Source organism: Macrotis lagotis, chromosome X (assembly GCF_037893015.1).
Source record: "Macrotis lagotis isolate mMagLag1 chromosome X, bilby.v1.9.chrom.fasta, whole genome shotgun sequence".
NCBI classification, from domain to species: domain Eukaryota; kingdom Metazoa; phylum Chordata; class Mammalia; order Peramelemorphia; family Peramelidae; genus Macrotis; species Macrotis lagotis.
Window position 1 is genome coordinate 154,239,355 of NC_133666.1, and position 25,292 is coordinate 154,264,646.

Below are 25,292 nucleotides of genomic sequence, written 5' to 3' on the forward strand. Positions count from 1 at the left end.
AAAGAGTATTGAAAGAGTAAAATAAAAGATAGTAAAAATCAGTACAGGTCTGACTGATGGATAATCTCTTTTCTAAGAGGGTGTAGAGAATTGAATGAGTGCCTACTTTGCACTTTGCTAAAAGCTTTACAAATATTATCCCATGTGATCCTGACATCAACCCCAAAAGGGAAATATTTTACAGCTGAATAAAAGGAAATCTCAGGTGAAGTCATGCCTAGCATCACATAGTTAAGTGACTGAGGCAAAATCTGAACTCAAGTCTTATTTGACTCTAGGGTCAGTGCTCCGACCACATGTTACCTAAAAAGATAAAGATGGGAGACTTAATATTTTTCATAATAACAATGATACCAAAAAAAGAAAGGTTTATTGTAACATTTAAAAAAAATACACAGATAGTAGATCAGAAAAAAGCATGAACATCAAACAATTTAAAAAGTAATTTGTAGATTATTGTATTCTTTTAAAAAGCTATGAAAAAGAGATTTTAAATGCCTCTTTTTAGTTCCCAAAATATAGTGCCCTCTTCACTAGTTCTGAAGAGTTCCCACATTGATGAGATCAACAAAGAGCATGTCATTTAAGTAGAACTTTACCTGTTGAATTGATAATTTATGAAAATATGAAATGGGAAACAGGAACACCTAGTTCTGTGGGTATTCACTGGGAAGGACTATGTATGAATGGCAGTTGGAAATCGGGAGGTAATCACACTTTAATTCATTTTAAAAAATGTATTTGCTTTTCCAATGATATGAAATGGTAGCTTTTATGAATCATTTTCTGCAAGGTTTTGAATTTTACACATTCCTTCCTCCCTCCCTTCCCTCCCCCACCAACAGAAAGCAAACTAATATAGCTTCTACATTTATAATCATGCTAAATGATAAATCAGTATTGATCTTGTTGTGAGATAAGAATCAAATACAAATGGAAGAAAGAAAACATAAGAGAAAAATGGCATAATACATAAAGCCAACTTTTAAAAACTGAAGATCATAAATTTTGGTCTTCATTTAAACTCCACAGTTCCTTCTTGGGATGTGAATGGTATTTTCTATCACAAGTCTTTTTAAATTGTCTTTGATTATTGTGCTACTGAAATGAACAAGTCCATCATAGTTGATCATCACCCCATGTTGTTGTTAGTAGGAATATTCTTCTGGTTCTACTGGTATAATGTTCTTCTGGTTCTGGTTGTTTCATTCCACATCAAATCATGCAAATCTTTCCAGGAGTTTCTGAAATCTCATTATCCCTCATGATTTCTTATAGAATAATAGTATTCCATCACATATATAAACCACAATTTGTTCAGCATTTCTCAGTTGATGAGCATCCCTCAATTTTGAATTATTTGCCACCACAGAGCTGCTGTGAATATTTTTTGTACATGTGGGATTTTTACCCTTTTTCATGACCTCTTTGGGATACAGACCCAGTAGTGGTATTACTGGATCAAAGTGTATGCACATTTTTATTGTCCTTTGGGCAAAATTCCAAATTACTTTCCAGAAAGGTTACAGTGACCCTGTTTTCCCACATCCCTTCTAGCATTAATCATTTTCCTTTCCAGTCATATTGATTAATCTGAGAGGTGTGAGGTCATACTTCAGAGATGTTTTAATTTGCATTTCTCTAATCAATAATAATTTAGAGAAATTTTTATATGACCATAATAGCTTTGACTTCTTCATCTGAGAATTGTGCTCCCATATCCTTTGACCATGTATTAATTGGGAAATGACTTGTTATTTGTAATGAATTTGATTCAATTCTCTTAATACTTGAGAACTGAGTCCTTTATCAGTAGCACTAGTTGTAAAAATTGTTTCCCAACTCACTACGTTCCTTTTTATTCTTGGTTGTAGTGGTTTTGTTTGACTCACACTTTAATTAAACAAAGAGGATATGGGAGCAAAAAGATGATGAAAGCAGAGACACATGGCAAAAAGTGATATAGAGGCAGACAGCAAGGAAACATGGGATGAAATGGTGAATGAAGGCAGTGTGAGGAAAAGAATCGGGAAGGAGGTCATTTATTTATGGATTATAGTTGGAAGCACTAGGCAAGATGAACCTGATGGAGTCAAAAGAGTGCAGAGGCAGGAGAAGTGGGGGAAAGATTTTGAAGTTTCATTTTTATAGGACTTTTTTGGGGGGGGAACAGACCAACTTCTATCTGTGATACCTTGGGTTTAGTTTATTAACATATTTAAATCATCTCCAAGTTATCAGCATCTTTGTGATGTTCTGATTGTCTGGAATTTACATAACATGGGATCAGTAAACCTTGACAGTAGTACTTGGATGGCTTCCCCTGATTCAGCACATATTACTAAGATGGGAATTTTGATTAATAAATGATGGTTTATAAATTATGTTTCTTTGATCTTTGGGACAGTTTGTCTAAGACTTCCAGGTTTTTCTTTGCAATCTTATTTCCAACTATTGCCCCTTTACACTGACTTACTTGTACCCTTACTTATACTGACCAGAGGGGTAGGGTTTGGTCAGGGAAACTGGAAGATGCAATTTTAACACATGTGTTGTCAGAATCATGTTGATACCATAAAGTTGTATCTTCAGAATTATCAAATGGGAAAACACTGGAAACAGAGAAACTATTTGAAACTTAACACATATTTACAGACAGATGAAGCTGACAACAGGTAGTTCCATCAATCAGATAGCTCCTTTGGCTGTAAGTATGATAGTAGAATGAGCAATGGATCCCAAATCTAAAGACCTAAGTTCTAATGTAGGCACCAGTATTCACCATGTGAATGTGAACAAGTCCTCTTACTCTCTGTAAAATAAAGGGATTGGAATAAGTCATGTTTCTGAATTAATTATGGCTATATAGATGTCCTTGTTTAATGGACACACAGGAATTTTGCATTCACTTCAGATTCCTCAATTTCCCTGATGATTCTTTCACAATTGAAGTTTAACTTTTTTTCCACTCAATTATATTGCCTTCCCTTATAATTTCTCTATCCAAGTTGTCCATGATGCCTATAATTTCAAGACAAAATACTATATAGACATTAGCTATAGAATCTTCTCATTGTATAAGTGAAGTCTGATGTCATTGAATCAGTGGGACAGGGGAAGAAATCTTTGTGAATGATGAATTTTTAAATCTATTATTTAAATCTATATATTTTTAAATCTATTAAAAGCTATCCCTTATCTCTGATCAAAATGTCCTCTCTGATATTTGACAAGTTAGTAGACTCTTACAACTTGAATGAATGTCAAGTTTATGAGTGGGTTTAGATAATTTCACAACAAACATTCCAGTCAAAGTCACATTAGCCAAGATGAAGAAAAATAACTCACCAGTTGGCACATCAGTTTGAATTGAATATGTGAGGAATAGGATGGAGGTAGATAGAATGAAGGTCATGTTAAAACTGAAAAAAAATAGAAATTTCTCACCCGACAAAACTCAAGTGGCAGCTATTTTTCTACATATGGCTAGTCTTTTGCCTATCCAGTATAAATATTCTGAAAAGGAAAAATTTTAGGTGATTTCTGCCATTTTTCAATACCAACAAATATGATGCTTTGAAGTTCCAAATAAGGCAAATCTCACACAAGGTCTTCTATTTTCCTTCAACAAACAATAATAAGGAAAGCACATTTGGGGAAGGTGATAGGTATCCGTGGTTTTTCAATGTGACAACATGAGGTGCAAACTAAAGAAGACAAAAACTAGAATATCCTATACTCATGGGAGAGCAAATTTTTCTGAAGCTATTCTTTCAGTAAAGAAACCGAACCCCAAATGAATACTTAAAATGGAAACTAGAAAATTAGCATCTTTCCCTTGGATAACTCTGGCATCTCATCTATTTTGCATTTATTAATCTTAACATCCTCAAACAAATGTCAGTATTTCATTGCCAACGAAAATTCTGAGGTCAAATCATTTAAACATATTCTTGATTTATTATTCAGTTCCATAAACATAGCTTAAATATTTATATGCTTCCTTCAAGATTCAGCTCAAATCCTGCCTTGGACAAGAAGTTTTTCCCATCCCTCTCACTGCTAATCTCTTCTCTCTGAGATAATCTTCCATTTATACTTATGTATGCAGTAATAATATAGTTATTTGCATGTTTCTCCTCCATTAGAGTGTGAACACAATGAGAGCCCCTTGTCATTATTTGTATCCCCAATGTTTAGCACAGGTCCTAGCAGTATCATGTGGTGGGGTCCATGACAGGGGAGACACAAACAGTATCAGAGGCAGAATTTTGCACTATATGTTTCTAATAGAGGCATCACAGGCATGCCCCCTTCAGTGAAGCAGATATACTAATTGACTCACCAGGTGATTTTTCAGGCAGTTGAAATCAAAATCAGCAATACTAAAAAACTTAAACGCATATGTGAAATGAGTATATGAAATAAATGGTCTACAGAAATTTCACTTGTGACATGCTTATTGTATATGCTCAAAGCAGTTTGTGAGAGACTGAAATCTGCCACTACCTCAACTCATTTCTTTCCTTATATTTAAGGCTAAAATACAAAATTCAACTGATTTTGTCTATGAAAATGTTTGGAATCAGAAATTACATATATAACACAAATCAGTGAGTTAATATTAATATTTACTTTATTTTATCAATTTTTTTTTACTTTTTGTGGGGAGGCTCTGCTTCCTCTGCTTCCCTTGATCACATCCCTGATTGAAGTATTTATTGAGTGCTTAATAAATGTGTGTTGATTGATTGGTTAAATGATGTCCTGTGCAATTAATATAGAGATTCATTGGATCTGTTAATAGGGGAAACTTGGTTACAGCATGATGAGATCACTTTCATGATAGATCTGAGAACCTTTGCCATTTCCAAGACTGATGGAAGATCCTGTACCACACATTTGTTAACGTAAGATATGTGTATTTAAGATGAGAATTTTCAGTGGTGCTCACCGCTGGTTGCCACTGCCCTGTCCCATCCCTACTGCTTTCATGAATTACAGAGGTGGTTCCATCCTACTTCCTACCACTGAAACTTCTCCTGTGAAAGCATTAGCCATTCCTGTATTTTCATTGTAACAAGGTAGTTCCATGCTGTGGAGGACTTTGTACAACCTAAGACCATACAACCATTTGCTTTTCATCAGAGTCACTTTCTACTCAGTCCAGCTGCCATGTGCATGCTTCCTCCCTCTTTCCAGCTTTTGCTCTGGGTCTGGGTTTGGATGTAGGAAGAGGACCTGATCTCTTGTAATTGCATGAAAAGAAAAGAAAATCTCTCTCCCTCCCTCCCTCCCCTCTCTCTTTCCCCTCTATCTCCCTCTCTTCCTCCCCCCTCTTACCCCCCTCTTTCTTCTCCTTTCTTTCTTTCTTTCTTTCTTTCTTTCTTTCTTTCTTTCTTTCTTTCTTTCTTTCTTTCTTTCTTTCTTTCTTTCTTTTCTTTCTTTCTTTTTTTCTTCCTTCCTTCCTTCCTTCCTTCCTTCCTTCCTTCCTTCCTTCCTTCCTTCCTTCTCAAATTCTTTGGCTTGTTTATCATTCATAATTTTGTTTTCTAACTATATGTACCTAATACTCTCTTCCTCTCCTTAGGCCCCCTTTTCTTCTCTGTTTTTGCTGTCATGGTTACCTTGTAATCTCCTATGTTTATCATATATAAACAGGTACCTCCAAGGATCTATTTATTCACCTTAGTCTATCTTTTGAACTCCAGTATCATAATACAAACTGCACGTGGGATATTTTAAATTGGTTCTCCTGTAGGAACCCTAAATCATCAGGTTTGAAACAACTCATTATCCATTTCCCCAAACTCACCCCTCTTCCAAACATTCCTGTTGTTGCCAAGGATACCATTATTCTCCCTGTCACCCAGGTTTGCAACATTGGCATCACCTTAATTCCTCTCTTTTACTTACTATCTATCCAAAAAAATTGGCAAATATTGTCATTTTTTGTTTTACTACTCAAATCCATTTGCTTTTCTCTACCCATATAACTTCCACACTACATCAGACCCAGAAAGAGTTTAGTGAACTATAAGGAAAAATTATCGGGAAAGACAAAAGAAGTAAAATTATCTTTTTAAAATCATGATGAATAGAAGTTTATTTGGAAGAAAAAAGGATCCTTTGGTTAATTTGATAGTCATTTTAGGTCTCTGGATGAAGATGAAAAGTAGCATTAATCTGATCTCATAGAAAAAGATCCTAACCCCTCAGTAGATATCTCTAAATAGGAGTAGAATTTGTTATCATTTCCCCAGATGGAGAGCCTAGAAAATGGAAGGTTTTGGTTGATGGGCCTAAGACTGTGTGGAGACATGTAATGAGTCTTGGTAATCATCTCAGAACTCAGAGCAGGTTGCATGCAAAAGGTCTATGATTTCTTAGCTATTTTAGATTAGAGAGTGAGAGAGATCATTGACAACACTGATCACATTCAATGAAACTGACATTCCCAATGTTGCCCTAGATACAAAATTATTTAAGCCCAGGAAATTTTTTTGTACTGCCTCTGATAGCACTTATTCATTGTCTGAAACTTGTTTATATTGTTTTAATTTTCCATTCTAAAATTTTGCTTTAAGCTCTTCTCATTTATTTAAATTCTTTCAATTTTTTAATATTGAAAGGTCTCCCAGAAAATTTCGACCAAAGGGTAAGATATAGTAGGATTTTGAGTGGGCACTCAGGAATATTTCAGCTTTGGCCCATTCTCCACCTCATTCCTAAGTTCAATCACATCATGTGCTTACCTACCTAGTAGTTTTAACCATAAAATTATTCCCTTGGGGTTGGGATAAAATGAAATGTTTTTTTCCATAGTTCCAATGTTCTAAAGGTCATTCCAGTTTTAATGACTCCAAAAAAGGAGTTGTATTTTCTTGGATTGTAGACTTTTAATGCTTAATTATGAAAATAGTTTTAAATTTGATTATATGGTTCATGATTAACTGAACTAAGACAAATTTAGACTTAATCATATGCAAATATACACACTTGTATGTACATATAAAACATATACACATATATATGTACACATATTTGTGGACTGATTATAATTGCTTTAATCTATATGCTTTATTGATGTAAAAGGGAAGTCAGAGTAGAGTCTTATAATGGCAAGGCATATAGAAAAGAATGAAAGAGAGGTTTAGGCTCTGGCTGCATCATTGGACTCCTATCTTGATTGGGGGTTCTGAAGCTGTGAATGAATCTTATGGATTTTAAGTATTTAAGTATTTTTATAAATTTCCCAAGTTGGGTTAAAAAAAACTCCAATGAAACTAGACCTCATGAAGGTTCCCTGGAAAGAAATGAGTTACTAAAGTAGCTTAAAGGGGAAGAAGTGTGGTACAAGTAGGTCCTGTTTAGTGTGAATAATGAATCCCCTGAAGTGGTTGCATATATTGAAAATTATAATTATGCAAAATAATGGTAATTGACTCCAGTGCAATGGAAAATTGAAGTATGAATTCAAATAATGTTACCACTTCAGAAGATTCATTATTCTCACAAATTGGGACCTAGTTGGGGAAATAGTAAATAGGCACTAGGAAAATTCAGTGCCATCATGGTTCTCTAATCAACTCACCTGCTTCAGAGTTAAGAGTGGGATGGAATGGAGGCAATTGACTAATGAAAGAGCATGCCCCTAGGGTTTTCTTAAGAAAGGATCTGAGAAACTATTAAAGTTAAAGGACATGTTAATAGCTAATAAACTCTTTTAGCAAATATTTTAGGACAGTTTTTGTGGTTGTTAAAGGAACATCAAAAATATAGCATAAAAAAATACTGTATCTTAGTCTAAAATAAACAGGCAGAATACCTTGAGGAGAGATAACATTAAATCTTACATGTCATTAATCCCATAGAAACTGAGATTGCCAGATACTTTCTGGAAAGTAAGTTTGCCCTGAAGAAACTGAAAACTTGAAATGAGAACAGTCCCCAAAGACAGAAAAAGTATACAAAAAAAGGAAAGTTGGGGATAGTGACAACACATTTTTCTAAAAAAAACTGACATGGCTTTCAGATCTCCCAAATGGGATTCATATTATTTGATCATCATAATTTTATTTATCTTCAGTGTTAACATCCTACAAATAAGTGCTCCATAACCAATGTATATTTCAGTTCTCTAGGTCCCAAAACTATTTGTCTAACAGATTAGAGACTTTGACTTTCCTGAAAAATGAATGGTGACCTAGTAGACAAAGGAGCCTGTCTCCCTGGTAGAGCCAGGGCTTGCTCATCTTCTTCTAAACCAGTGTCTCTTTCCAAGATTTTTTCTCTCCTCCTTCCAAGGCTTTTAGTTCACTGCCTTTACCACTGTCTTGGTCAGTGCAATTGGCTCAGGACAATTAAAAAATACCATCTCTGTTTCTGAGAGTCATTTCTGGAAGAGTCCCCAGATCTCAGGGAAGGAAGGAAGTTAGCACTGTTTCCTTCAACTACATTTTTCAAGAACCCATGCAGAGAGATGCCAAAACAAGTCCCATCACCTGTACATGTATGTCCCCTACAAATGTAGAAGTTTTCCTCTCCTTACAACCAGGAACAATTACCTTTATACTTTGGCTGGTTTGGTCAAGGCTTGTGCTCTCTGGTGGTGATATTAGCTTAGGTTTTCCTGACTCTAAGCCCAGCTCTTTATTCATTATGTCAATGGTGTTTACTCAAATAGAAACAGTGATCACTAAATTATATATAAAGATCTTTTTTACATATTGACTTAGTTTAAAAATGTAATATATCTATATTTTGATATATTTTTAATTTTTATTATTTACTAATTACATTTTAATATGAGTTTGGCTGGCATTAAGAAAGTATTAAAACTGAATGTTTGAGCCCTCTATGCTTCATCATCTTTCCTCACATCTTTGCTGAGGAAATGTAATGAATTCTCATGATGCTAGTGTCCAGCATTCAGTATAAGGTCCCTCAACTTTCCTACTCCAAGAAAAGTACAGATTATGCTTCAGATATCCAGTACAATGGATGATTATCAATTCATTCTCATTTATCATTGTCACCAAACTAGTGCCACAGAATCGGTTTCCTAGCTTTGTCATTTTGAGTTGCTTATATTATATCTTGCATAACATGCAAAAAGAAAATTTATCACACGGTGACTTGAACTATTAAACTGAATGATCCCACTGTAAGCCTCAAAACAAGGAGGGCTGTCAGAATGGCACTTTACCGGCCCTTTAGATTTCTGACAGGAATGGATATAAAAAATCATTCTGAAAGTTCTGTTGAATCCCAATAAGAGGTCAACTCAAACAGTTGAAAAAGTTGATAAAACCTATCATTAGACAAGACAAAATAAAATGATGACTCTAGTCAAAAGGATTTGTGGTCCTTTTATTCATTCATACACTTACAAAGTTAAGAAAACCTAAGATTTTCTGAATTTGGAGATCCCAGGAAAAAAAGTTTATTTTTAAAAAATAATTATTCCAATTTTAAGTCAAAAAGCAAACATAAAGAAGATGGGATTGGGACTTAATTTCACCAAAGTCTCTCACATTGAGTTTTTCTGGTAAATCAGATGTGAGTGTTTAAGTCCATTATCATAGAAATAATTTTTCTCACATATATCAAATTCTGACTTTCCCTCTTCCCTGCTTTTCTGCCTGAAAATTCAGTACAAGCTGAGAACTGACTAGACTAATGAGCAATAAATTCTTTCCAGCTGCCCTGGTTCTTCTTACTCCTAATTCATATCTTTCAACATGTTCTTATTACAGAATAACCAGAACTTCCGGGGAAACAAATACTAGAAACTTAGTACTTCTCAAATAGAGAAAGAAGAAATAGAGTAGAGTAAATATCTTATGTTAACTCTTTCCTTATTGATATGTTCCCAAGTTCCCTCAATTTATCTTTATTCCATGGATATTATTTCTCATATTTGAAGTCCACATTCAGCTAGTTTGCTTCAATTAACCATAGTTAAGTCCCCCTCTCATTAGTAATTGGTAAAATATTATCATCTTCTGTTTCTTAACTTTCAAGACATACAATAGTCACAATAGAAACCCTTCCTTATAGTCATACAATCAGAATCATGGGATATCAAAGTTTAAAGAGAGTTCAGAGATCAATCATTCTCTTTCATTTTAGAGGTAAGGCAAACTGAGATTCAGTTGTCATTAGTGGCACAATGAATAAATTATTAGTCCTGGAGTTAGAATTAATTAAATTCAAATTGGACCTCATTACTTATTACCTAAAGGATCCAGGTAAAGTAACAAACTCTGCCTCAGCTTCCCTAACTGTAAAATGAGGATCATTGCACCTACCTCCCAGAGCTGAGGATCAAGCATGATAATATTATGAAGTGCTTAGTACTGTGTCTAGTACATAATAGACACTTTATAGATGCCTCTTCCCTTCCTCTTTTCTCTAAGGTCATACTGCATTTATAGGTAGAGCTGACCCTTGAACTCATGTCTTCTGATTTCAGTCAGATCCAGTCCAAGATTCCTTCAACTATACCTTCTACTGCTGTCTCTTCAAGTCATATTCATTCATGAGTCAATGTTTAATTAGTGTGGGAGTTCTTAGGGTTAGGGAAAAAACAGAAAAAAAAAAAGAAAGAGCATAAATTTTACCTAAAAATCTTTATATAAGAAGTGAGATACACTTAACCATGGAGTCTACAATTAGAGCAATTAGTCAATTGTCCTTTTGTTTCTCATGCAGTTATACTTGATACAGTGGAGGGACTAAGAAAAATCTTAAATACAACTAACCTCTGCCCATGGAGTTATGATACTCAAGGAAAAATTTCAATACAGAAAGTCTTATTTTATTTTTTATATTATTTATTGTAAGTTATTATTGTTAATATTATATTATTCATTTAATAAAGAAAGGTCTTGATTTCTAGGGTAAGATTAGATTTGATTCAATAAAGGATCATTACTAGTTCTTTAGTAAGGACTTGATAAGATGAAAAAGAATATCTGGATGAAAGTTCTGGAGTAAGAATGGCTACCTCCAAATCTCAGCTTGATGGCAACTCACTAAACCTTTTGGCACCTCAGTTTCCTTTTCTACAAGGTGAAATAATATTTCTGTGGTCTCCTCCTAAGGTTGTTGATGAGCAATGGAACTTTCCATCATGATAGCAGAGAGAGACACCAGGACTTCTATTAAGCTCTCCTGAATTTCCCTCAGAACCAACATGAATCAGGTCAGAATGCACCAAAGATCAGAGTGAAATATCTTCCAAAAGGTCTGTCGATGGGGAAGCCGGGTGTGCCAAGGGCAGAGAAACAAAAAGTGACAGAAGATAACAAATCCTTTAAAAAATATAATTTGGCGGGGTGGCTAGGTGGCACAGTGGATAGAGCACCGGCCCTGAAGTCAGGAGTAACTGAGTTCAAATCTGGCCTCATACACTTGGGCAAGTCACTTAACCTCATTTGACTTGGAAAAACCTAAAAAAAACCCCCAAAACAAAACAATATAATTTGGCAATTGGGAAAAGATTATAGCTCTTTTAAAAATAATAGTGATCAAATGGAAATGGAGACACAAAAGCTAAAAGAAGAAAATACCTCCCTGAGATATGGAACAGGAGTAATGGAAGCTAATGATTTCATGAGAAACCAAGAATCTGTCAAATAAAATTTTAAAAATGAAAAAATGAAATAAAAAGTAAATGAAATAATGTATGAAAAGTACTTTGTAAAACTGAAATGCTTAGCTATCTTTCTACCTCAAGCATCTAGCATAATATCTTGTACTCAGTAGGCTCTTAGGAAATGTAAATTGAACTGAATTGAATAATACATGAAAAAGCTCATTCTGTAATTTGTGTGAAGGATAAAATGGAAAAAGGGAGAGACTGGAGTTAAGAATTTTAAATAATTCCAGATTGCCTCCAAATTAGTTCACAGTTCCACAATCAGTGCCCCAAATTTTCCATATTCCCTCCAACATTTGTTATCTTTTCCTTATATCATTTTAACCAATCTAAGTTTGAGATGATATCTCAAAATTGATTTAATTTGCAACTCTTGAATCAATAATGACAGACCATATAGATAGCTTTGTTTTCTTCCTCCAAAAACTGCCTTTTCATATCCTTTGACTATTTATTCTTATACATTTGATGAAGATCTCTATATATATGAGATATGAAGCCTTTATTGAAAAACTGTTTATAACTGTTACTCCCCCCACAATGTTCTGCTTTCCTCTGTTTTCATTCTAATATTGCCTATACTAATTTTATTTGCACAAAACCTTTTTTAATTTAATATAATCAAAATTATCTATATTATATCTCACAATGCTCTATATTTTGCTTATTCATAAATTATTCCTCTCTCCGTAAATCTGATAGATAATGTATGCTTCAAGTTCTTCTAATTTACTTTTTTACAAAACAGAAATTCTTAACCTGAAAGCTTAAATATTTACAGTGATCAAACACAAAGGTTCCTATATTCATTTATTACTATGTACTATATATTTACTCTATTCCACTGATCCACTATTCTATTTCAACTAGTAACAAATAGATTTGATAAGCATAACCTTTATAATACAGTTTAAAATCGGATGCTGCAAGATCTCCTTCCATTACATTTTTTCCCATTTGGTCCTTCCAAAATAATTTTATTATTTTTGTAGAACAATAAAATAACTTTTTTAGTAATTTTACTGAAATGATACTAAGTAGATTAATTTAAGTAGAATTAACATTTTGTTATTATTATTTGTTATTTACTTAATTTAATATTTGTTATTATTTCTGCCTAGCCATGGACAATTAATATTTCTCTAATTTTTAAAATCTTACTTTATATGCATAAAATGTATTTTATAATTATAATCCTATAATTTCTAAGTTTGTCTGGACAGGTATATTCCCAGTTATTTTATACAATTTATGATTATTTCAAATAAACTATCTCCTACTATCTCTTCTTGTAGGCTTTTGTTGGTGATATATAAAAATTAGGATGACTTATGGGTTTATTTAATATCCTGCTACTTTACTAAAATTATTATTGAACTACTTTTTTAGTTGAATTTCTAGGATTTTCCAAATATACCATCATAAGTCTGTAAAAAGAGATTATTTCATTACTTCACTGCCTACTCTTATTCCTTCAATTTCTTTTTTCTTCTCTTAGTGCTATTACTAGCATTTCTAGTACTATATTGAATCATACTGATGATAATGGGCCTCCTTATTTCATTCTGTATCTTATTGAGAAGATTCTAGCTTTGCTGATGGTTTAAATGGATTTATGTTAACTTTTTAAGTAAAAATCCATTTATACCTAAGCTTTCAAGTGCTTTTTTTTTGCAAGACAATGGGATTAAGTGACTTGTCCAAGGCCATACAAATAAGCAATTATTAAGTGTCTGAGCCTGTACTTGAACTCAGGTACTCCTGACTCCAGGGCTGGTGCTTTATCCACTGTGCCACCTAGATGCCCCTATCAAGTGCTTTTAATAAAAATGAATATTGTATTTGGTCAAAAAAAATTTTCTGCATTTATTAATATAATCATGTGTTTTTTGTACTTTTGTTATTGATATAATTTGTCAATAGTTTTGCTTATATTAAACCAACCCTGCATTACTGTTATAAATATCACCAAGAATCACATACAAATATACACATGCAAATAATTTTTGTTCAGTATTTTCTTTAGGATTTTTGCAACAATATTCATTATTTTTTCATTATAATTTTCTTCCTATATTTTTGCTCTTCCTGGTTTGTCTAATATTTTAGACAATTTACTTAATTTTGGAATTAGTTGATTTTTAAATATTTAGTAGAATTCATTCATAAATTCATCTGGCCCTTATATTTTTTTTTCTTAAGAAGCTCCTTTTTGGCCTGTTTAATTTCTTTTTCTAAAACATACTTATTTAGATATTCTATTTCCCCTTCTTTTAATCTGGGTAGTTTATGTTTTTGTAATTAATTTGTTAAATGTATTGGCATATAATTGGGTAAAAATAACTAATAATTGCTCTTATTTCATCTTAATTCATGGTATATTCACCCTTTTAATTTTTAATACTAATTATTTGGCTTTTTCTTTCTTTCTTTTTTAAAATCATAGAAACCACTAGTTTGTCTATTTTGTTGTTTATTTTTTATAAAATCAACTTCTAGCTTTATTTATTAATTCAATGGGGCCTTTTCACATTTAACTTTATTAATCTCAACTCTAATTTTCAGGATTTCCAATTTAATGTTTAATTAAGAATTTTTCAATTTGTTATTTTTCTAGTTTTTAAAATGTGTATACCCAGGTCCTTGATCTACTTTTTCCCTATTTTACTGATATAAGCATTTAGAGATATACATTTTCCTCTGATTAATACTTTTGTTGCATCCCACAAGTTTTGATATGCTGCTTCATTGTTGTCATTCTCTTTAATAAAATTATCATTTCCATGATGTGTTTTTTTTTAATTCAAGCATTTTTTAAGATTAGGATATTTAGTGTTCAATTAATTTTTAATCAGTTTCCAAGGTCCTTTATTAAATGCAATTTTATTTATGCAGATGTATTTAATATTTTTGCATTTAACTATAAAGTTTTTAAAATATTTTATTTGTTTTTTTCCAACTACTTGCAATGATAGTTTTTGCCAATCATTTTTTATAGGGCTTTGAGTTTTACATTTTTCTCCCTCCCTTCCTTCCCTACCGCCTCTCCCTGACAGAAAGCAATCTAATGTAGACTCTACACTGGTAACCTTGCTAAAAGATGCACATTGATCATGTTGTGAGAGAAGAATCGAATCCAAATGGAAGAAAGAAAACATTAGAGAGGAAAAATGATGTAATACATAAGACAACTTTTAAAAATTGAAGATAAGCTTCATTTAAACTCCATGGTTCCTTCTCTAGATATCAATGATATTTTTAATCACAAGTCTTTTAAAATTATATTTGATTATTATAGTGCTGAAATGAGGAAGTTCATCATAGTAGATCATTACCCCATGTTGTTGTTAGTATGTATAATGTTCTTCTGGTTCTGTTCATTTCACTCTGCATTAATTCATGTGAGTCTTTCCAGAATTTTCTGAAATCCCTCATGATTTCCTATAGAACACTGTAAAGTTTTTATAGCCTAATATATCATCCTTATTTTTAAAGATGCCATGTATCACTGAGAAAAAGGCACATCTTTTTCCTACTCAAGCAACTCCAGGTGTCTATCATGTTTAGTTTATATAAGATTCTATTCATATCTACTTGAGTTATTTATTTTTTGGTTAGATTTATCTATTTCTGAGAAGGGATTGCTGAAATCCTTCACTTTTATAGTTTTTCTCTTTCTAGCTGTAATTTATCAACCTTTTCCTTTAAAAATGAACAACTTGGGGCAGCTAGATGGTGCAGAGGATAGAGCATCAGCCCTGGAATCAGGAGAACCTGAGCTCAAATCTGACCTCAGATACTTAATAATTGTCTAGCTGTGTGGGCAAGTCACTTAACTCCATTGCCTTAAATAAATAAAATTTTTTTAAAATGAATAACTTATTTAGCTGTTTCCCAATTGGTAACCATCCCCTCAATTTCCAATTCTTTGCTACCACTGAAAGAACTGCTATATTTTTTGTACAGATAAATTCTTTCCCTTTTTGTTTTTTAGTCTCTTTTGGCTCTAGACTTAGTAGTGGTGTTGCATGGTCAATGGGTAAGCATGATTTTATAGTATTTTGGACACAGTTCTAAATTGCTCTGCAGAATGTTTGAGTCAGAATATAACTTCACCATTAATGTCTTCATTTTTCCACATTTCCTCCAACATTTGTTATTTTCCTTTTCTGTCAAATTAGCCAATCTGATAGGTGTGGGGTAGAAACTGAATTGTTTTAATTTGCATTTCTCTTATCAATAGTGATTCAGAGCATTTTTTTCCAATATGGCTATAGATAGTTTGATTATTTTGTCTGAAAACTGCCTGTTCATGTCCTTTTGACATTGACTCAATTTTAAATGTGTTTCTCATCTACAACATATTTTTGGATTCTGATTTTTAATCCATTCTGTTTTCTATTTCCATTTTATAGGTGAGTTCATCCCATTTACCTTCAGAGTTATAATTATAGTTGTATATTTCTTTCATCCTTCCTCACTATTTCTTCTTTTTCTGTCTCTGCCTCTATCTTTCTTTGTCTCTCACTCTCTTTCTCTCCCTCCCCCCTGCCCAACCCTCCTCAGAAATCGAACTTACTCCTGACCATTTCCTCCCTAATTTGTACAGCTTTCTAGAAGTTCTTCCCTTATTCTATCTCTTTAAATTGTTCCTTTGTAATTGCTTGAAATATTTTTTTCTTAGAACTAGGATCTTTGAAACTTAACTATTATCATGTGAGTTTTTGTAAGTTTTTATTTTGGAATTTTTTTCTGGCAGTTGGGTGAAAACTTCCCCCTCTTCCTTCCCTCTCCCGTGGTATGCTGTTTGTTGACTTAATGATATTTGCTGGGTGGTACCTATAGGTCACTAAGCCCAGACCACCACCCTGGGAAGTCAAATCTTTCCTAACATCCTCTCAAGTTATCTTAGATCAGACAACTGTTTTACTCCAACTATTAATTATTTCTGCTACCCTAAAATTTACTTTGAGTCATTATTTTAAGTTATTTGTGAGTTTATTTGGAAGAACCAGGTAGTTCCCTGCCTTGTTGTCCCATCATACACCTAACATAATTTTTTTTGTATCTGTTTTTTGGTTTAGTTTTAATAGTTATATCCTGAGGTAACATTTTTATATTATTTTGTTCCTATAAGGTCTAGGAATTTAAATAATTGTCAGGGCAAAGTTCTGAATATGAAGGCAAATGTCCTTTGTTCCCTGGGTCACTTTGGGTTCCATTCAATGTTTATTTTTCCTTATGTTCAATGTCTGACAAGAAAGTTGCCCCCTTCTAGTCAAAGCTTCTCCACTGCTCATACTATGTAGCACCAGTATAAATTGGAGCTGAAGATAGCTTTAAGAAAGCATTATATTCTCTTTCTGAATTTGTAAGTGAGGCTTGCCTGAACTTTCCATACCTTTCATTTCATTTTCAAGTATTTCAGGCTCTGCTCCTTCCCCTGAGTATATGACTATTTGCTATTGCTGGCAACAACTTTGACCTTGGGATGTTTGGGTAACTATTAAAGAAAAGGAAGGTAAAGAATGTTGTTGGCCTATGTAGGGAATCAAAGCACTGCCTGGTTTTAAAGTAACAGTTAAGGAGAGATTTTAATTCTATTAGTGCATTTTGTTTTACACATATGGAAGCCAGATTTTTTCAGGAGATTAATTTTGAGTGTTTTAGATCCTTTCATATTCTTTTTTAATACCTTTCCCCTAAGTTATTTCTCCTGGTCATATAATTTAATATATTTACCCAAAGGAAACTGTAAACTCATTCTTTCTCTTCTGTAAAGAGAAAAAAGAAAAGTCACATCTAGATAAAACCATGAACAGTTTTTATGAATAATTAAACAAGGGAGATAAATAATGCTATCACTATTGACAAATGAAATCCCTTTCAAATCTAAAATTCTGATTGTATTGCAATTATAATCAAGTAGCTAAATCTCATATATACAATGCTGTTTATAAAGTAGGTTACAAGGCTCAGTCCTGCCTCTCTTCTGAGCCCCATACTCACATTCCCACTTAATTACACACAGGCTGCCACCAACAGTAGCTCAAATTCAATGAAACTTTATTAACTTTCCCTCCTTCTGACTTCACTGTTTCTACAACTTTAAAAATCTTAAGATATTTTTTGGTCTTCCATCTCCTCTTATAGAAAGAGGATTGTACCTGTGTTTTAACTGATATAATGAATTTCCAAGAAATTTCCTCTATTACAAGTGTGCAAATCCACACCTACTCTGCAAGTTACAATCTTAGAGGGGTTTTTTAAAAAATTGTTTTCTTCTTTACAAGTAACGTATTTCCCCATGTATAAGATGTACCTTATTTTGGGGCCTGAAGTTTGAAAAAAAAATGTATTACATAAAGTTATTGAACTCAAGTATTCTTCATCATGAAATTCAAGGACTTTCTGCTCAAAGCTTTCAGCCACCTTTTGGCAAGTCTGGTGGGTGGACACATGCTTAATCCATTCTGTTTCATGAACTTGAAGCACTACTTTTATCCTTCTTTGAAATCAGTCATTTCTTTTCATCAGCAATTTTTCTTGCCTCTTGCTGAACCATCTTTGTGGACACAGGAATTACAATTTCTCTTTGTTTTTAAATCCATTTGTTCAATTCCCTCTCTAACTCAAGCCATTTTGCTACCTTGCTTCTCATAGTCTTCCTCTGTCATGGTCTTTCCAGGAGGCTTTATTTTTCCTCTAGCTAGTCTCAGATTGTTTTCTCAATTGGAGGAGGATGAAACTGACATTTGGAAGCATGATTTCTATTCGCTTTTGCAGACTAGATCACTTTTAGCTTGAATTTAGCACTATATGAAAATCTTTTCTGGAGCCATTTCTGGACAGAACATGGCAAAATGTAACCTAATACACCAATAACAAATGTGAAATAATGAGCACAAAGACAAGAGAGGAAAAAAGTGAGAAATGAAAGTAAAAAAATATATAACCACTATATAAGACACTCCTAGTTTTTAGACCCCAAATTTTTCAAAAAAGGTGCATCTTGGGGCAGCTAGGTGGCGCAGTGGATAGAGTACCAGCCCTAGAGTCAGGAGTACCTGAGTTCAAATCTGACCTCAAACACTTAATAATTACTTTGCTGTGTGGCCTTGGGCAAGCCACTTAACCCCATTTTGCCTTGCAAAAACCTTTAAAAAACGGTGCATCTTATACATGAGGAAATATGGTCCTATTCATTACCTGAGAATTAGGTACCATTGGTATCCATTGAGGAAATTGAGTTAAACAGAGTTTATACCACAGCTAGTAAATATCTGTGGTTGGATTTGAGCTTATGTATTCCTGATGCTAGGCTAAGAGCTATATACCCCCACCATTAGCTGCCTTTAGTTGCTTAGAACAGAAGCACCAAATAGGCATTTTGACCTGCAATATTTAACAAAATAAGTAAAAATACAATAGAACACAGATGTTAACATATGTTCATATGTTAATGTTAATAAAAAGATGTCAATAATAATAATAAAGAGTCAATGTACAGCCAGCAGGGATCTTTATACATGAACTCATTTCTATTTCAGTTTGACAGCAATGACCTAGAGCACTGAGAGCAAAAAAAAAGACTTTTCCTGGATCACACAGAAAATATGTGGTGGCAGCAGGACTTGAACCCAGGTTCCTCTGACTCCAAAGCTAATCCTGATCTTCTTCCACACTACTTCTCACTACCCCACTCAGATCCAAACTATTACTAAGTCTTGATAATTAGTACTTATTAAGTAATTGTGAGCAAAGAATAGCCTCTGGGAATACAAAGATATAAAGGGAATATTTATATTCTAGTGTAAGAAAATAACTATAAGATAAGTCAATACAAAATATATACAAAGTTATTAGTGGGATGCTGTAAGAGTATTTAAAGCACTAATACTAAACACCAAGGTAATAATATAGGCCTATTGTAAGAAACAGAAGAGTCGAAGTTCTATGAACACCATTTAATCCCTCCTTTTTCACATTGCCCAACACTGCAGTAAAGGTATTCCTTGCCTGGCAATTAGACAAAAAAAACTTAAGTTTAAGGCAATGAAAGAAAATAGACATGAAATGGATAGTGAATTATTCATACATTGTTGAACTGGGGTGAAATCTCATCTTCAACAAGTCTTCCCCAATTCCTCATAATTCTAGTGCCTTCCCCTCATATCTAATTTGTTTATGTGTGTGACTTCCTATACATATCTGCATGTTTATTGTCTTCCTCATTCAAATACTTGGAGCTTAATAAATGTTTGTTGACTGATTGTAAGACTGTATTTCTAGAGCCAAGAGACTTCCAGCCAAGATAGCAGAGAGAAGACGGGCACTGTGGTAACTGCTCCACTTTCCCCTCAGAAATAACATGAGACAAACCTCTTAACAGAAACTCAATTGACAAAACCCAGAAAGAGAAGCTAGGAGTAGAACACCTACCAAGAAGGTCTGTATCAGGGGACCATGGGTGAACCAGGACAGCAGCTGGGGAAAGCCAGAAGGTCAGCCTCAGCCATAGAGACTTCAGTGAGTAGCAGGTGTGAGATGCAAGTTTAGCTGCAGTCTTTGGCCAGGGGGAGAGGAGCAACAAGAAGGTGACTTCCAGCACAGAAACTCAGAGCATGTCTGGAGAACAAGCAGCTGGGCCTGGGACCTGAACTCCATACTTTCACCAGAGCCCTTTGCACAGAACAAACAAGAAACAACACCACCACCACCACCACCACTCCCTCAGGGCAACAGAGTTCACTCCAGGGAAAGAAATTAACTCCCTCCCCTAGGGCCCAGCCCAGTGTTGAAGGTCAACTCAGACCATGCTGTTGAGGACCTCAAACACTCCAGAGAAAGAAACCAGTGCCCCATACTAGCTGGGCCTTGGAATTACTAACACAAATGAACAAAGCCTCTAGGATCTTCAAAAGCAAATCTCTGAGAGCCAGCTCCAACCCCAACACAAGATCCTAAAAAGATGAAGAAAGGCCATAGAAAGGGGGGGGGCATGGAGAAATACTTAGAAGTAACAGATTCTAATCCAGAGAGATCTAGCACTGGTGAGGAGAATATGAATTGGTCTCCAGCCCAGAAAGACTTCCTTGAAGAAATCAGGAAGGAGTTTAAAAAATCAAATGGAAAAATTGGGAAAAGAAACTAAAGAGAAAATTAATATGTTGCAAGAGAAAATAAACATCTCGCAACAAGAAAACAAATTCTTGGAAAATACAATTGGACAAATACAAAATGAGAATAACTCTCTCAGATCTTCAATTGGGATAATGCAAAGATTCTTTCAAATCCTCAAATAGGCAAATGCAAAAAGAAAATGACTCTCTCAAAACTACACTTGGGCAAATGGAAAGCTCCTTCAAAAATAGAATTGATCAACTGGAAAAGGAGTTGCAAAAGATAAATGAAGAAAAAAATCTTCTTCTTTATAAATAAGTTTGGAATTGGTGGCAATTAATGACTTTATGAGATAAAAAGATTGTGTTAAAAACCAAAAGATCAAAAAAAATAGAAGAAAATGTAAAACACCTCATCAGCAAAATCACTGACCTTGAGAATAGAGCAAGACAGGAGAACCTTAGAATTAAAGACCTTCCTGAAAACATTGAAGAGAACAAAGTCCTAGATTTAATATTACAGGATTTAGTGATGGAAAACTGCCCTGATATCAGGGAGCCAGAGGGCAAAACAGTTATTGAAAGAATAAATCAATGCCTTCTGGAAAGAGATCCTAAAATGAAAATACCAAGGAATGTTGTGGCCAAATTCCAGGACTATCAGATAAAAGAAAAAAATACTACAAGCAGCCAGTAAGAAAAAATTTAAATACCGTTGAACCACAGTAAGGATTATGTAGGACCTGGCCACAGCAACATTAAAGGATCAAAGGGCCTGGAATGAGATACTCTGAACGGAAAGGGAGCTTGGAATGAGGCCAAGAATCCACTACCTGTCAAAACTGAGCCTTCTCTTGCAGGAGAAAAGATAGACATTTAATGAAATGGAAGACTTCCAGTATTTCATGTTGAAAAGACTAGAGCTAAATAGATAATTTCAACATCAAACAGGAGGCTCAAAAGACACTTGAAAAGGTCAAAAGAAAAGGGTAAAAAAACTGCTATCCAATAAGATAAAACTGGCCATATACCCACTTGGGAGAAAGAGTCTCATAACTCTTGAAAATTGTAACTCTATTAGAGAGAATACATAACCAGAAGTGATGGACACATAACTTTTCTGTGACTCAGAATGATTTAAAAACAATACATCCTTAAAAAGGGTTTGGAAAGTAAGGAGAGAGGAGGACTGAGGAGACTGAATGGTATAAATATAATTACATCAAGATGTACAAAAGATCTATTGTAAATGAGGGGGAAAAGGGAGGAGATTAGAACCACCTGAATCTTCATCTCATCAGACTTGGCTTAAAGCTAACTTAGACACACTCAGTTAAGAAACTTATCTCAGCTTTCAAGCATTAAAGGGGGGAAAAGGGAGGAGGAGAAAAGGGGGAACTAACAAAAGGAAGGGAAGAATGGGAAAAGGGAAAGGGGAAAGAAAGGGTGGGGGTGGATATAAGGGGGCAAACACACTGAAGGTGTCAGTATTCAGAAACAACACACCAAGGAATATGGATAACAGGAAAAAAGGGAAAAATACAAACAGAAGGAAAATAGCATGGAAGGCAATAAAGAGTTAGTAATTATGACTTTAAATGTGAATGAGATGAACTCTCCCTTAAAAGGTAAGCAGATAGCAGAGTGGATTAAAAAACCAAATCCTATAATATGCTGCTTACAAGAAACTCATTTGAAGCAGATACATATAGAGTAAAGGTAAAAGGTTGGAGCAAAATATATTTTGCTTCAGCTGAAATGAAAAAAACAGGGGTAGGAATCCTTATCTCAGACAAAGCAGCTGCAAAATTAGATAGCATTAAAAGAGATAAGGAAGGAAACTATATCCTCCTAAAAGGTACCATAGACAATAAATTAATTTCAGTACTAAATATGTATGCACCCAATGGGACAGGTTCCAGATTCTTAAAGGAGATGTTGAAAAAGCTAGAGGAAGACATAGACAGCAAAACTCTACTAGTAGGAGACCTCAACCTCCCACTCTCAGATTTAGATGAAATGAATCATAAAATAAACAAGAAGGAAGTTAAGGAGGTAAATAGATTGTTAGAAAAACCTAGATATAATAGACCTATGGAGAAAATTGAGTGGAGATAGAAAGGAATATACTTTTTTTTGCATTACATGGCATTTACACAAAACTGACCATGTACTAGGGCATAAAAACCTAATGATCAGTTGTGGAAAGGCAGAAATAGTGAACACATCTTTCTCAGATCATAATGCAATAAAAATCATATGCAATACTCAACCAGAGAGATATAGACCCAGGAATAATTGGAAAACAAATAACCTCACTTTAAAGAATGAGTGGATCAAGCAACAAATTATAGAAAGAATTATTTCACCCTAGATAATGACAATAATGAAACAACATACCAAAACCTATGGGATACATTCAAATCAGCTGTCAGAGAATATATTATATCTTTAAATGCTTACATGAATAAATTAGAGAAAGAAGAAATTAATGAACTAATTATGCAACTAAAAATAGAGAAAGAACAAATTAAAAACCTCTAATAAAATACCAAATTAGGGACGGCTAGGTGGCATAGTGGATAAAGCACCGGCCCTGGAGTTGGGGGTACCTGGGTTCAAATCTGGTCTCAGACACTAAATAATTACCTGGCTGTGTGGCCTTGGGCAAGCCATTTAACCCCGGTTGCCTTGCAAAAACCTAAAAAAAATACCAAATTAGAAATTCTAAAAATTAAAGAAGAAATTAATATAATCAAAAGCAAGAAAACTATTGAATTAATAAATAACCAAGAGCTGGTTTTATGAAAAAACCAATAAAATTGATAAACCTCTGGTTAATTTGATTAGAAAAAAGAAGAAAACCAAATTGCTAGTATCATAAATGAAAAAGGTGAACTCACCACTGATGAGGAGGAAATTAAAGTAATAATTTGGCATTATTTTGCTCAACTATGCCAACAAATTTGACAATCGAAGTGAAATAGATGAATATTTACAAAAATAAAAGTTGTCCAGATTAAATTAAGAGGAAATTAAAAACCTAAATAACCCTATCTCAGAAAAAGAAATTCAACAAACCATTTTTGTATTCCCTTAGAAAAAATCTCCACAGCCAGATGGATTCACACATTAATTCTATCAAACATTTAAGGAACAACTGATTCCAAATCTATATGAACACTCAGGAAAAAATAGGTGAAGATGGAACTCTGCTTAACTCTTTCCATGACACAAAAATGGTGTTGATACCTAAAACAGGAAGAGTTAAAACAGAGAAAGAAATTTATAGACCTATCTCCCTGATAAATATAGATGCAAAAATCTTAAATCAAATCTTAGCAAAACGATGACAACAAGTTATCACCAGGATAATGCATTATGATCAAGTAGGATTTATCCCAGGAATGCAGGGTTGGTTCAATATTAGGAACACTGTTAGTATATTTAATTAATTATATCAATAACATACCTATCAGAAATAATATGATCATAACAATAGATGCTGAAAAAGCTTTTGACACCCATTCCTACTATAAACACTAGAGAGTGTAGAAATAAATGGCTTGTTCCTTGGAATAATAAGCAGTATCTATCTGAAACTATCAACAAGCATTATATGCAATGGGGATAGGCTAGATACATTCAATAAGATCAGGGGGTAAAACAAGAATGCCCATTATCACCACTACTATTCAATATCATATTAGAAATGCTATTCTCAGCAATAAGAGAAGAAAAAGAAATTGAAGAAATTTCAATAGGGAAGGAGGAGGCAGGTGACATAATGGTATACCTAGAGAATCCCAAAAAATCATTTAAAAATCAACGAGAAATAATTAGCAACTTTAGAAAAGTAGCAGGATATAAAATAAACCCTCATAAATGCTCAACATTTCTATATTTATGACTAGCAAGATACAGTAGAAAGAGATAGAAAGAGGAATCCCGTTCAAATTATCTTCAGGTAAAATAAAATACCTGGGAGTTTACCTGCCAAAGCAGACTCAAAAAAATTTTGAAAACAATTACAAAACACTTCTCACACAAATAAAATCAGATTTAGATACCTGGGCAAACATCAGCTACTCATGGATAGGTCTAGATAATATAATAAAAATGACAATTCTACCAAAACTAAATTACTTGTTTAGTGCCCTACCAATCAAAATTCCACAAAATTACTTTAATGAGTTAGAAAAAGTTGTAAGTAAATTTATATGGAGAAATAAAAAGTCAATAATTTCCAGGGATTCAATGAAAAAAAAGTACAAAAGAAGGTGGCTTAGCCTTACCAGATCTGAAATTATATTATAAAACAATAGTCATCAAAACTGTCTGGTTTTGGCTAAAAAATAGAGTGATGAACCAGTGGAATAAACTAGGTGCAATAGCAGGAAATGATTATAGTAATCTGTTGTTTGATAAACCCAAAGAGTCCAGCTATTGGGATAAAAACTCTCTCTTCAATAAAAACTGTTGGGAAAATTGGAAGTTAGTATAGA

General features: G+C 33.8%; 1 long non-coding RNA gene across 2 annotated transcripts in view; it reads left to right on the forward strand.

The window, feature by feature from the left end:
* The window catches only part of LOC141501248 (uncharacterized), a 201,691-nt gene that overhangs the window by 61,152 nt on the left and 115,247 nt on the right, over window positions 1–25,292 (forward strand). For both annotated transcript variants that reach the window (XR_012472180.1, XR_012472181.1), the window contains exon 5: window positions 11,109–11,209. This is a non-coding gene — a long non-coding RNA (uncharacterized LOC141501248). The remainder of the gene's footprint in view (window positions 1–11,108; window positions 11,210–25,292) is intronic.